The sequence below is a fragment of the Lynx canadensis genome, chromosome X, assembly GCF_007474595.2.
Source record: "Lynx canadensis isolate LIC74 chromosome X, mLynCan4.pri.v2, whole genome shotgun sequence".
NCBI lineage: Eukaryota > Metazoa > Chordata > Mammalia > Carnivora > Felidae > Lynx > Lynx canadensis.
The window spans coordinates 68,045,001-68,057,877 of record NC_044321.2 but is presented as its reverse complement, the minus strand read 5'-3'; the positions used below and the strand labels follow the sequence as shown (position 1 = coordinate 68,057,877).

The 12,877-nt window shown below is 36.9% G+C and overlaps 1 pseudogene; it reads left to right on the top strand.

The window, feature by feature from the left end:
- The window catches only part of LOC115506816, a 68,338-nt pseudogene extending 56,300 nt beyond the window's left edge, over positions 1 to 12,038 (top strand).
- The last annotated feature ends 839 nt before the right edge of the window (positions 12,039 to 12,877 follow it).

Sequence of the window (12,877 nt, the reverse complement as noted above, 5' to 3'; positions counted from 1 at the left end):
AAAACATTCTTCATATTATTTTCTTCTATGGGATTCACAATAAAATATTAAAATGTAGTTATGCAAACACCTTTTTTGAGGAATTTAATTACTTTGGTCTGGATGAGTACCTTTCTCAGGCTCTAACTTAGTATAAGGTTACAGTTTATAAATACTAAAAGACTGAATCTTTAATGTGTCCCTTTGACTATCCCAAATATCAAAAGCCTGAAGAGGATTTTGCAGAAACTAGACTGTGATTGAGCTCACTGTGTTCATTACCAAAAACAACTTAAACTACAAACCACTTTATCAGAGGTACAATATGCAGAGCATAAATAGGAAATAAATAAAATATAGGGAAGATATTCTGTGATTAAGGATTCACAAAAGATGTACTATAATTTAAGTGTGTTGCAGGGTGTGGTTATAGCTTTAATGTAAGATGTGTGCGAGTTCAGACAAGAGTATATAGACAGGAAACTAGATGGTAGGTTAGGAACAGATTAATGAGGACCTTCAATACTACTGTAAAGAGTTTGGGCTTTATGTTGTAGGTAATAAAGAACCTTGAGTGAGTATCCATGTAATAAAAGCGGAGGCACATTTTTAGATTTTTTTTCTGCCAGCAATGTGAACACTATATTGAAGTGGAAAGTATTAATGGCATGGAAAACAGTTGTGGCTATTGTCATAGTCCAGTTGTGAAATTATGAGAGCCTAGACTATGATAATTGTCTCACATATTTAAGGAAATGGACAGGTATAATAAAGATTGCAAAGGTAAAATTAGAAGGACTTGACACCAATTTAGATGTGAGGAAGTAAATAAAGAGTATATGGTGACTCTAGATGCTTGTGAAGATAGCAAATCCATTAGTAGAGTTTGGGGACCTAACAGGAGATATAAACTTGAAGAAGACGAGCTTCATTTTTCATGGTTTAAATTTACGGTACCAATAGAAATTCAGAGGCATTTGGAAATATGGATCTGTAGATCAAAATAGGAAGCCACAGGGTAAGAGAAGAAAGAAACACTTATGATTAATTATTATCAACAATAATGTAAAGGGTAATAGAAGAAACACTTATGATTAATTATTATTAACAATAATGGTAGTAACATTTTTTTAAATCATCATACGTCACTTGGTGGACATTTTTTAGGACATTTTTAGGAAAATGGAGGCGAGTAGAGATAATTTTATTTACTAATGTAATAGTCTATATGATGCCAAACTCAAATATGCTATTTCTAAGATATTTGAAGACTTAACACTTATCATCTAAACATTATTTATATAATAATTAATATTATTTTGGTATAAAGTTTATAAGAAACGATAGTCACCATCTCTAACAGATAAGCATCAGTAGTATTTGGACCAGGGAAGACTAACAATTTCTTACTTGAGAAAAGAAATCTGAAGGCTTTAAATTAAGTTAGTGTTTCTTAATACTGAATTAGATATTAGATAAAAGGTTAAAAGAACATCATGTGTAATAAATTAAAGTGGATATATAAATATTCCATGGAAGATGTTTCTAAGACAGTTCATTTAACTGCCTTTAATTGATCTCACTTGAATTATAAAATTGAATGCTTAATTCCAATCTGTTATTAGATGTAAATTTCTCTTTTTACTTTAAAAGTAACATTTCTTCTGAAATCTTGCCATGTGCAACAACGTAGATGGAATTCGAGTTTATTATGCTAAGCAAAACCAGTCAGAGAAAGACAAATATCATGATTTCACTCACATGTGGAATTTAAGAAACACAATGATGAACCTAGGTTAAGTGAAAGAAAAATAAGATTAAAAACAGAAAAGGGAGGCAAACTGTAAAAGAATCCTAAATAAAGAGAACAAACAGGGTTGCTGGAGGGGTGGTGAGTGGGGAGATGGGCTAAATGAGTGATGGGCATTAAGGAGGCACTTGTTGGGAAGAGCACTGGGTGTTATATGTAAGTGATGAATCATTGGGTTCTACTCCTGAAACCAATACTACTAACTTGAATTTAAATAAATAAATTTAAAAAAATAACTGTTTTGTAGCCCATATCCTTCTACCAGCATGTAAATTCCATGGACATTATCTGGTTTAGATCAGTGCCTTAAAGGTAGTTGTGAAATGAATAGGTGGAAGGATGGATGAGAGGCAAATGCATGAAAGAAGGCATGGAAATGAAGGGAATGGAACAATTTCTCCTATCTGTGATACTTTCGTTACAGCTCGGTTTGTAACAGACTGGCAACAGATCTGTAACTCTTCCCTTACATCTTGTCCTCACCAACAAACTGACATTTGAGGGTTAGAAAATCACACTTGATGAGCACTGGGTGTTATATGAAAGTGATGAATTACTGGGTTCTACTCCTAAAACCAATACTATTCTATATGTTAACTAACTTGAATTTAAATGTAAAAAATACACAAAAAATAAAAATAAATAAAAGAAACTTTTCTTCTACTTCTGAATAAATCTTCTGAGCTGAAATTTCAGAAGTGTCCAGAGGTGAAATATAAACCCCTATAGAGGGTTTAAGTTAAATAAAAATGTTCGTAGAGTTATGTGGGTGGTTGTGGGTGTAATAAAATGCTTTTATGTTTTTTGAAAGGGTTGGGGAAGAATTAGTAAAGAAAGGTTTAGTAACTTAGAAAAACCTCAGTGTCTTTTTATGGGAGTTTAAGTCTATATCTGTTGTCTCTATGTGCAATTGAGAACATCAGAAAAAGTGTCATGCTGCTATTAAGGCAGGGAGGAGTTGGAAATTAAATTTTCTTCTGCAGATCTTTAATCTGCAATGACCACTGCAGTAAGTTCTGTGATAATAGCAATCTTATTTTGAGCCAGCCCAGAAAAATCATTAGAGCAAAGTCAAGTCTATATGATTCTCAGACCTCAGCTGCAGGCATCATAGGCCAAAAAATTATCATTCCCCAGAATGAAAATATTTTGTTTGAAGATAAAGTTTTTTAATGAATTTTGCATTGTATATCAAAAATCCAAAACTACAAAATGGCTAAGAGCAATTTCAGGTGGCATTGAGCTATATAACATATATTCAAATAACACCTTTTTTTCTAGCATCATCAAAAACAGAGGCTATTTAAATGTGTCCACTTAAGATATTGGAAATCTTGCCAGCAGATGGCATATCATCTCATTACACGTACAGTTTAAATATCTATCACTTTTACACAAAGGTGAAGTTGGCAAAAATAAGTTCTGAAGTCAAAAATGTATCTTTAAAATTGTGACTGATTGTTAAGATTGATCATGTGATATATGTTTTGTAAGTGTGCTTACTGAATCCAAAATGAAAAAAGGCAGTTTTCATGATTTAAACTATCAAATTAAAATGTGGAAACAAAGTAGGCCAGAGAGAGAATAGAAATTAGTCACTCAGGGATGTTAGGCAAGATGGCTGAGCAGCATGGAAGTTCTCAGGTTGTCTCATCACTGAAATGCAGCTAGATCAGCACCATACCATTTTGCACACCTAGGTAATTGGTCTAAGGATTAACATAACAGTCTGCATAACTGGAGCCACAGAACTCAGTGGGTACACAGTGTGGAGAGGTGAACTGGGGGAGAGAAAAGCCAAGGAGGGTAGGGAGATGTTTTTGCAGAGAGAAGACAGAGAAAGTGGAGAATGTGGCACACCAGGAAAGTACAGGAAAAATACTCCCCTGAAAGTAGGTAGAGAGAAAGAGAAAGAATGAAAACACTCACAAGTGACTGAACAAGAAATCTGTTCCCAAAATCTACTGATGGGGAGAAAGCAGAGGGTTTCAACCGCATTAAATTCTATAAATAGTGGAGCACAGAGTCTGAAGTTCTGGAGCACAGTGCCTGGTGGTGCTCTGGTGAAGAAGTAGGGCGAATCCCCTGGAGCACGTAGTGGAGTCTGAGGGGTCCATGTGCCACACAGGGAGAAGCAGTTCCCCTGTTTGGAGAGCATTTGGTAGAGGCCATATGGCCTCCTCACAGGCAAGGGTCCCAGCGGACCCCAGAGAGCAGCCACATTTGCTGATAATGGGACAAAGATGCAGGAGTGTGGTGAAACCTGGCACCAGCTTTTTGTTGTGATTCGACATAATCTCTGAAACTCTGCTGCTACATGATTGTATGAACGTTGTCTGGGGCCAGCTGGCACCTTGCCACTGTTCAGTGAGACCCTGCCCCACAGATTTCAGTGAGACCCTGCCCCACAGATTTGGCATGGGTACAAGCCACATGGTACTCTGAAGTGAGGGGTTTTGAAACACAGCCCCATCTGAGATAAAACTCTGGAGGGAGGTGCCACCTGGCAGGCTGACAGCTTGGACATGGACAGGGTAGACACAGGGAGTAGACAGAAGCCTGACACAAAAGAGGGATGCTTGACTGTGGGTCAGTGAGAGTGCAAAATTCCTGTGCCAAAGACTAGGAAGCTGAGTGAAGACATTTTTACCTCTCCAGCACAAGTGTATACATGCACATGCACATGTGAACTATACCAATCCACTCAGTAAGCTAAGCAGCTCCACCTAGTGGAAAACAACCGTTACACCAAGCCCCGCCCAATTGCACCATCCAAGCATATCCCCTAGAAGCCAACACAAGTCTCTCCACCTGCATAGTGTATGGTCTGCATAGAGTGCTTCATAATTTTTTTTTAATTTTTTTTCAACGTTTTTATTTATTTTTGGGACAGAGAGAGACAGAGCATGAACGGGGAGGGGCAGAGACAGAGGGAGACACAGAATCGGAAACAGGCTCCAGGCTCCGAGCCATCAGCCCAGAGCCTGACGCGGGGCTCGAACTCACGGACCGCGAGATCGTGACCTGGCTGAAGTCGGACGCTTAACCGACTGCGCCACCCAGGCGCCCCAAGTGCTTCATAATTTGAGTACTAGGGAAGACTGGATGTAACTTCATTCGAGTTTCATTCTGTTTGCTGGTTCATCTATTCATTGTTTTTTTTTTAATTTATTTTTTTTTCCTTCTGTCTTTGTTTAAATTGTTTTTTCTTTCTTTTTTTTCCCTTCCGTTCATTTCTTTATCTTGGATACAGAAAGAAAAAATTTACTATTTTTAATAAATATTGTTAAAATGTCAATACTACCCCAAACTATCTACACATTCAATGCAATCCCAATCAAAATTGCACCAGCATTCTTCTCAAAGCTAGAACAAGCAATCCTAAAATTTGTATGGAACCACAAAAGGCCCCGAATAGCCAAAGGAATTTTGAAGAAGAAGACGAAAGCAGGAAGCATCACAATCCCAGACTTTAGCCTCTACTACAAAGCTGTAATCATCAAGACAGCATGGTATTGGCACAAAAACACACACATAGACCAATGGAATAGAATAGAAACCCAAGAATTAGACCCACAAACGTATGGCCAACTAATCTTTGACAAAGCAGGAAAGAATATCCAATGGAAAAAAGACAGTCTCTTTAACAAATGGTGCTGGGAGAACTAGACAGCAACATGCAGAAGAATGAAACTAGACCACTTTCTCACACCAGTCACAAAAATAAACTCAAAATGTATAAAGGACCTGAATGTGAGACAGGAAACCATACAAACCATAGAGGAGAAAGCAGGAAAAAACCTCTCTGACCTCAGCTGCAGCAATTTCTTACTTGACACATCCTCAAAGGGAAGGGAATTAAAAGCAAAAATGAACTATTGGGACCTCATGAAGATAAAAAGCTTCTGCACTGCAAAGGAAACAGTCAACAAAACTAAAAGGCAACCAACGGAATGGGAAAAGATATTTGCAAATGACATATCAGACAAAGGGCTACTTTCCAAAATCTATAAAGAGCTTACCAAACTCCACACCCAAAAAACAAATAACCCAGTGAAGAAATGGGCAGAAAACATGAATAGACACTTCTCTAAAGATGACATCCAGATGGCCAACAGGCACATGAAAAGATGCTCAATGTCGCTTCTCATCAGGGAAAAAACAAATTAAAACCACACTCAGATATCACCTCATGCCAGAGTGGCTAAAATCAGCAAATAAGGAGACTATAGATGCTGGAGATGATGTAGAGAAACGGGAACCCTCTTGCACTGTTGGTGGGAATGCAAACAGGTGAAGCCGCTCTGGAAAACACTGCGGATGTTCCTCAAAAAATTAAAAATAGATCTACCTTATGACCCAGCAATAGCACTGCTAGGAATTTACCCAAGGGATACCAAAGTGCTTATGCATAGGGACCCTTGTTCCCCAATGTTTATAGCAGCGCTTTCAACAATAGCCAAATTATGGAGAGAGTCTAAATGTCCATCAACTGATGAATGGATAAAGAAATTGTGGTTTATATATACAATGGAATACTACGTGGCAACGAGAAAGAATGAAATATGGCCTTTTGTAGCAACGTGGATGGAACTGGAAAGTGTTATGCTAAGTAAAATAAGCCATACAGAGAAAGACAGATACCATATGTTTTCACTCTTATGTGGATCCTGAGAAACATATCAGAAGTCCATGGGGGAGGGGAAGAAAAAAAAGAGGTTAGAGAGGGAGGTAGCCAAAGCATAAGAGACTGTTAAAAACTGAGAACAAACTGAGGGTTGATGGGGGGTGGGTGGTAGGGGATGGTGGGTGATGGGTATTGATGAGGGCACCTTTTGGGATGAACACTGGGTTTTGTATGGAAGCCAATTTGACAATAAATTCAAATTTTAAAATATGTAATAAAAAATAAAAGAAATATATTTATAATGGTTAAAATATTTTTACTATGTTTTTCATTTTTTGTAGTTTTTATGCTATTTCACTTTCTTCATTTCATTTTATTTATTTTGCTATATAGATTTTTTAAAATGTTTAAGTGTTTAGTACCTTTTTTTTCCTTTTCTTTATTATTCTTTCCATTTTTTCTCTATTCTATCAAGCTTCTTTCAACAATCAGATCAGAATACACTTAGGATCTAGCTTCCTTTATTTGATTTTTTGTGTTGTTTTTAATTTTTTAATTTTATATTTTATTAATGTTTTTTCCTCCAAAATGACAAAATGTAGGAATTCACCCCCAAAAGAAGAACAGGAAGAAATGACAGCCAGGAGCTTAATCAACAAAGACATAAGCAAAATGTGTGAACTAGAATATAGAACCATGATAATAAGGATACTAGCTGAGTTTGCAAGGCATAGAATCACTTTCTAATAAAATAAGTAAAATCTAGTCAGGATGAAATTAAAAATGCTATAACTGAGATGCAATCTTGAATGGATGCTACTGTGGCAAGGGTGGACACAGCAGAGCAGTAAATCAGTGATATAAAAGACAAAATTATGGAGAATATGAAGCAGAAAAAAGAGAGAAACTAAGGCAAAAGAGCATGATACAAGAACTAGAGAACTAAGTGAGTTATTAAAAAGAAATAACATCTGAATCATCAGAATCCCAGAAGATAAAGAGAGAGTAAAAGGGGCCAAAGATGTATGTGAACAAATTATAGCGGAAAACTTTCTTAATCTGGGGAAGGACACTGACATCAAAATCCAAGAAGCACAGAGAACTCCCATTAGATTCAACCAAAACCAACCATCACCAACGCATATCATAGTCAAATTCACAAAATACAGAGACAAGGAAAGAATCATGAAAGCAGAAAGGGAAAAAATGTCCTTAACCTTTAAGGGAAGACAGATCAGGTTCACAGCTGACCTATCCACAGAAACTTGGCAGGCCAGAAACGAGTGGCAAGATATAGTCAACATACTGAATTGGACACTATGCAGCCAAGAATTCTGTATCCAGCCCAGGCTATATGGTTATTTACAGAGATTGTATCCTACACCCTGGGAAAGTGAATGGGGTAATTGCTAAAACGTCAGGATTGTTCTGGTCTCAAGGCTTTCAAACGGGATAGCACTATGACATCCAGAGCCCCATGATCTCCCAGGAGCCAGTTAGGGAACAAACCCTCTGTAATTGCCTAGCAGTCCTTGAAACTGCACATCTTCCCTGCATGCTTTCACATAAACACCAGATGTGTATTTGCTCTATGTCTGGAGGCTTTTTGTGTTTTCCTCCCATGCTTTGACATTCTTTGATATTTATACCTGGTGAACATGAAATAAAGACTATTTCTAGTTTGCTGCTGCTGTTTTGCTGGCAGAGGCAACCCTGCACATCTACTCAGTCTAAGTGACTGAATTTTTTCTTCAGTTTGTGGCTACAAGTGGCGCCTGAACAGAGACTAGCAGAATCGAGTGGCTCCTAGCTGCATACCTCATCTCTCAGACCCATAAAAGGGAAAAGGACATCCGCTAATTCAGGTAGGAACTACTACCACTCAGTGTCCACAAGGAGACCAGCAAATATCCCTAATCTTTCCTTTTCCAATCAGGAGTGCATAACCCTTCATTATTTTGTCTCTTTTACTTTTGCTTTCATGTTTGCCTGTCATGGCAGTTTCACTATCTAAACAGCAGAATGTACATAAGGAGCAACTCCATATGCTTTTGCACTCATCAGGATGTAAAGCCCCAAAGATTTAACCCAATTGTTTTCCATAATTTATCAGCAATGCCCATGGTACCCCACTGGGGGATCCCTTGAAATGGCCTTTTGGGAGTGCATAGGGCGCTACTTAAAAAAATGCTCTTGGACCAATAAAGATCACTCATTTACATAACTAGAAATTATGCCACATTGCTATTCATGCTTTACAAGAAAAACTTGATTAAAATAGTTGGCAGGAATTGAAAAAAATTCTGCCTCTACTCATCTATCCAAACTAATAGGCTTTAAAACTGGGAGACTTTTTTCTCTGTCCTCTGGGGTTTTATCCATCTCCAGCCTTCTTGGTGGCATCATGTCTTCTATGTTCCTCCATCACCTGGGTTATGAGAAATCCCCTCACATATGTTGTTTCAACATAACTAAAATAATTCTCACAGATTCTCACAACTAATAGTTGACATTCGGGCACAATTAGACAAAGTCAGGGTCTCTCCTGGATTGTTTAACTGGTTTGGAAACTGGGGACATTATCTTAGAGATGCCATCTTGTTGGTCAATATAATTCCCTAGTTTGTGTTTTTCTTTTTATGTCTACCAATGTTTACGTCACCTCATGAGTGCAAGCCTTCCTATAAAAGAATATTTTGAACCACTTAGCCTACCCTTTGGTAGACTCTGACTGCTGTACCCCCACACCGTCTTTTATCAGCTTGAAGAAGACAGAAATATAATTGTTCCTGTTCCCTAATGGAAGTTAGAGGCCCTATTCCAGGCAGAGAAATATATAGGGAAAAGGCTAACATTAGGCAGGAAAACATAAGGGAACTTCAGGGAGGCAGGAAATAGCTGCAAATTGGAGACTGAGAAAGTAACAATGGCAATGTCGGTGGTGTTTGTGAAAAAAGAGGATGAGGTAAATATGTTCCAGACCTGCCTGAGCTAGATGCCATAACAGTACTATCTTACAGTTAGATCTATGTTACAGAAGAGAAGGTAAATAGTCAGAATTTCCTTATATGCAGGTTTTCTTTGCTTTACATGACCAGGCAAACTTATGTAAGAGTTGTAAATTAGGTGCTCACTTCCTGTCCACTTTAAGCAGCCAAGAAAGGCAAGTACTTGCAGACTTTCCCTCTGAGGGCTTTTGTCAGGAAAAGCCACCTGTTATACCTTCATACCTTCCTTATCCAGGGTTTTCAGGGATAAAAAATCTTCCCCCTAAAAGGAAGGCACATTTAATTTGTCTATTGACTAAAATACCTCATGGTACCTTTGGCCCCATAAAGTTTCCATTTTCCTTGCAAGATTTTAAACAAATAAAAATGGGCCTGAACAAATTTTCAGACAACCCTGATCAATATATATATATATATATATATATATATATATTCCAAAACCTAACTGCTGGAGAACACCCAGGCCATCCCTAATGAAGGGAAGTGTAACACTGTCTCGCTGTTTTTCCTAATACACTAAAATTCTGCTAAATGTAATTAAGACTGATGGAAATAAGTGAAGTAACTCTGTATGTAGAAAAATAGGAGATATATAAGAAAGATATAAGTAATGAGAATACATTTTTGTTAAAGGTAAAAGAAAGGAATTTTGTCCAAAATGAGACTAGTTATTTGGAAAAAATGGCTTGGGACAAAGTTTAAATGCAAAGGGTAAGTTATAGAAGATACATAAAGGGAAATCTTTGGAAAAAATTATATGTATGCTTAGGAAAGACTAAGATTAAAATAAATGGATTTTAAAAATACACTAATACAACTTTAAAATTCTACCTTTCCCTCTATTCATAAAACAGTTTCTTGGATTGTGGATCTTCTCTTGAAAAAAAAAAAAGTAAACTAAGGTCTTTTCTCTTTTGTCTACCAAAAAACACCAAAATTTTATGTTTTGTATTTATCATGTCTCTAATTACTTAGTCTAAACTTCTCAATGTTAAGAACTAGGTTTTGCTAAAAACTATATAATCCTACATATTTCCCTTTAAAACCTCTTATTGCCACCTTGGTTAAATAAATAATTAAAATTTATAATGAAATATAATCTTATTTAAGATATGCTTCATAACTTTCTAAGATTTTAACAAATTTCCCAAGATTTAAATTGTAAATAAATCTTTTTAACCAATTGGCCCTTTTAATTTAATATGTTACTTAAAAAACTCTGCCAAACAAATAATGATAAACCTTAGGTTGTATTGCTTAGGTCAATGCTATAGATATTCAAAAATTTATATATAATTCTTAAAATTTTAATATGTTTTCATATAAGGTCATCACTTGATATTCTAATTATCAAAAAGTTACATGTTCCAAAAATAACCAAATTTCCTTGTCAATTGCACCATAATAAACTCTCATATCACATTATTAACCATATCCATTTTTAAGTCTTTTATCATTTATACTTTTTGTACTGATTCTCTTACAAAATATGTTTCATATTCAAAGAGATTTATAAAAATAACTTTTGAGACAAATGCATGTGTTTGACATCTTTTTTTTTTTTTTTTTTTTTTTTTTTTTTGGGACAGAGAGAGACAGAGCATGAACGGGGGAGGGGCAGAGAGAGAGGGAGACACAGAATCGGAAACAGGCTCCAGGCTCTGAGCCATCAGCCCAGAGCCCGACGCGGGGCTCGAACTCACGGACCGTGAGATCGTGACCTGGCTGAAGTCGGACGCTTAACCGACTGCGCCACCCAGGCGCCCCAACATCTTTAAGGTTATAAAACGTATGAGTAAAAATTTCCAAAATTAAATAACTACATTCAAACTAAACAAAAATTAATAACATAAAACTAAATAAACAAAAAAAATCAACTATCAAAAAACTCTTATTTAGACTTCTTTTTCTTTTTGTTATTCTAATCATGCTTTGCCAAAAGGGGAGAAATGCCACCCATAAGGCCAGACTAATGAGAGCCCTATTCACCTTAAATCATTTACAGTTAGATAGAAATTTTCATTCCACAATGCTCAAACATTTTCAAATGGGGCAGGAACGCCCAAAACCCAAGGTATGGTACAGATTGTCCAATGAGGGGCCAATATGGAAGGGTCCAATACAATTGTTAACCTGGTGGAAGGTTGTGCTGATGTGTTTTCTCCTCAGGGTCCTGTGTAGGTACCTGCTCAGTTAATAAAACCATATCATGAGCTGGCAGGAGGGACTCAAGAATCCAATACCAAACTTCAAACTGTTGGCAGTGGCTCCTCCCAGTGGGATCTCTAATCAAAAGAAAAGGAAGATCAGTCACTAATCTAACTGGGACATCTCCTGGGGTGATGTTAAAAAATTAACCTCAAAGGCTGAAGAGGTTTTAAGCAACACGTGTACGCCCATGACTCCTAAAAATATGTTTCTATCCATCATCTCTTGCCTTACTGCCAACTCAACCAAGGTAATACTCCTGCTAATATGTCTGCATATTCACCCACACTCTACTTTTACCTACTGGACTCATCTTCTTAGCCCTATTATGTTTGATCTATTCTCCTAGGAAGATCCTGAAATTCCTATATCATCTAATGACTCCTCTATTACCGGAGGACACTGAGTTTCCATGAATGCTGATGATTCGTCTAACTATCCATCCCATAGGATCTCTATAAATTGGAATCTTTCTCACTTGGACATCTCTCTATGTTTCTATTATAATCCTAACACTCAAAATACTAACCGAAGCCTCTGTGTCCCTCTTCACAAAACATGGTATATTAATAGCATACCTAAAACACCAGAAGATGAATCTCAGGTAAGTACTACCAAATATCAACATTTTTTTCCTCACAATACGAATAGTAAGAAACCTAACTGAGGTAAAACGAGTACCAAAACCTCCAATGCCAGTATGTACCAGACCATGGCTAGAGATAGGGTCCTAGTATGGCTTCTCAGGGGACTTTTGCCATTCTTATAATTTTACCCAAATATCCCTATTTAACAATACATTCCTTGAGAATTGGGGACCCCAACGACTGATGGTGATGGAAAGTAATAGAACTTGGGAAGCACGAATCTGCAATTGGTCACTTCCTTTTCATTATGACACTTGTAACCCCATATGGAATCCCGGATTTGGGGTCCAATTTTTGACTCCACTAATACTCCACTAAATACTCCACTAAATACTCCACTAATACCTCTTCCTCTATTAAAACTTCCTCTTGGAGGATTGGCTTGCCATTTATCCAAAGAAAATTTATACACGGTCCTGCTACATTTATACATGGCAAATTTAACTGGTCCTATACTGATGGAATCAACAGCACTCTTATACGAACTACAAGACCATATATTTTCTTTTTTATTTTTTTTTTCAACGTTTTTTATTTATTTTTGGGACAGAGAGAGACAGAGCATGAACGGGGGAGGGGCAGAGAGAGAGGGAGACAC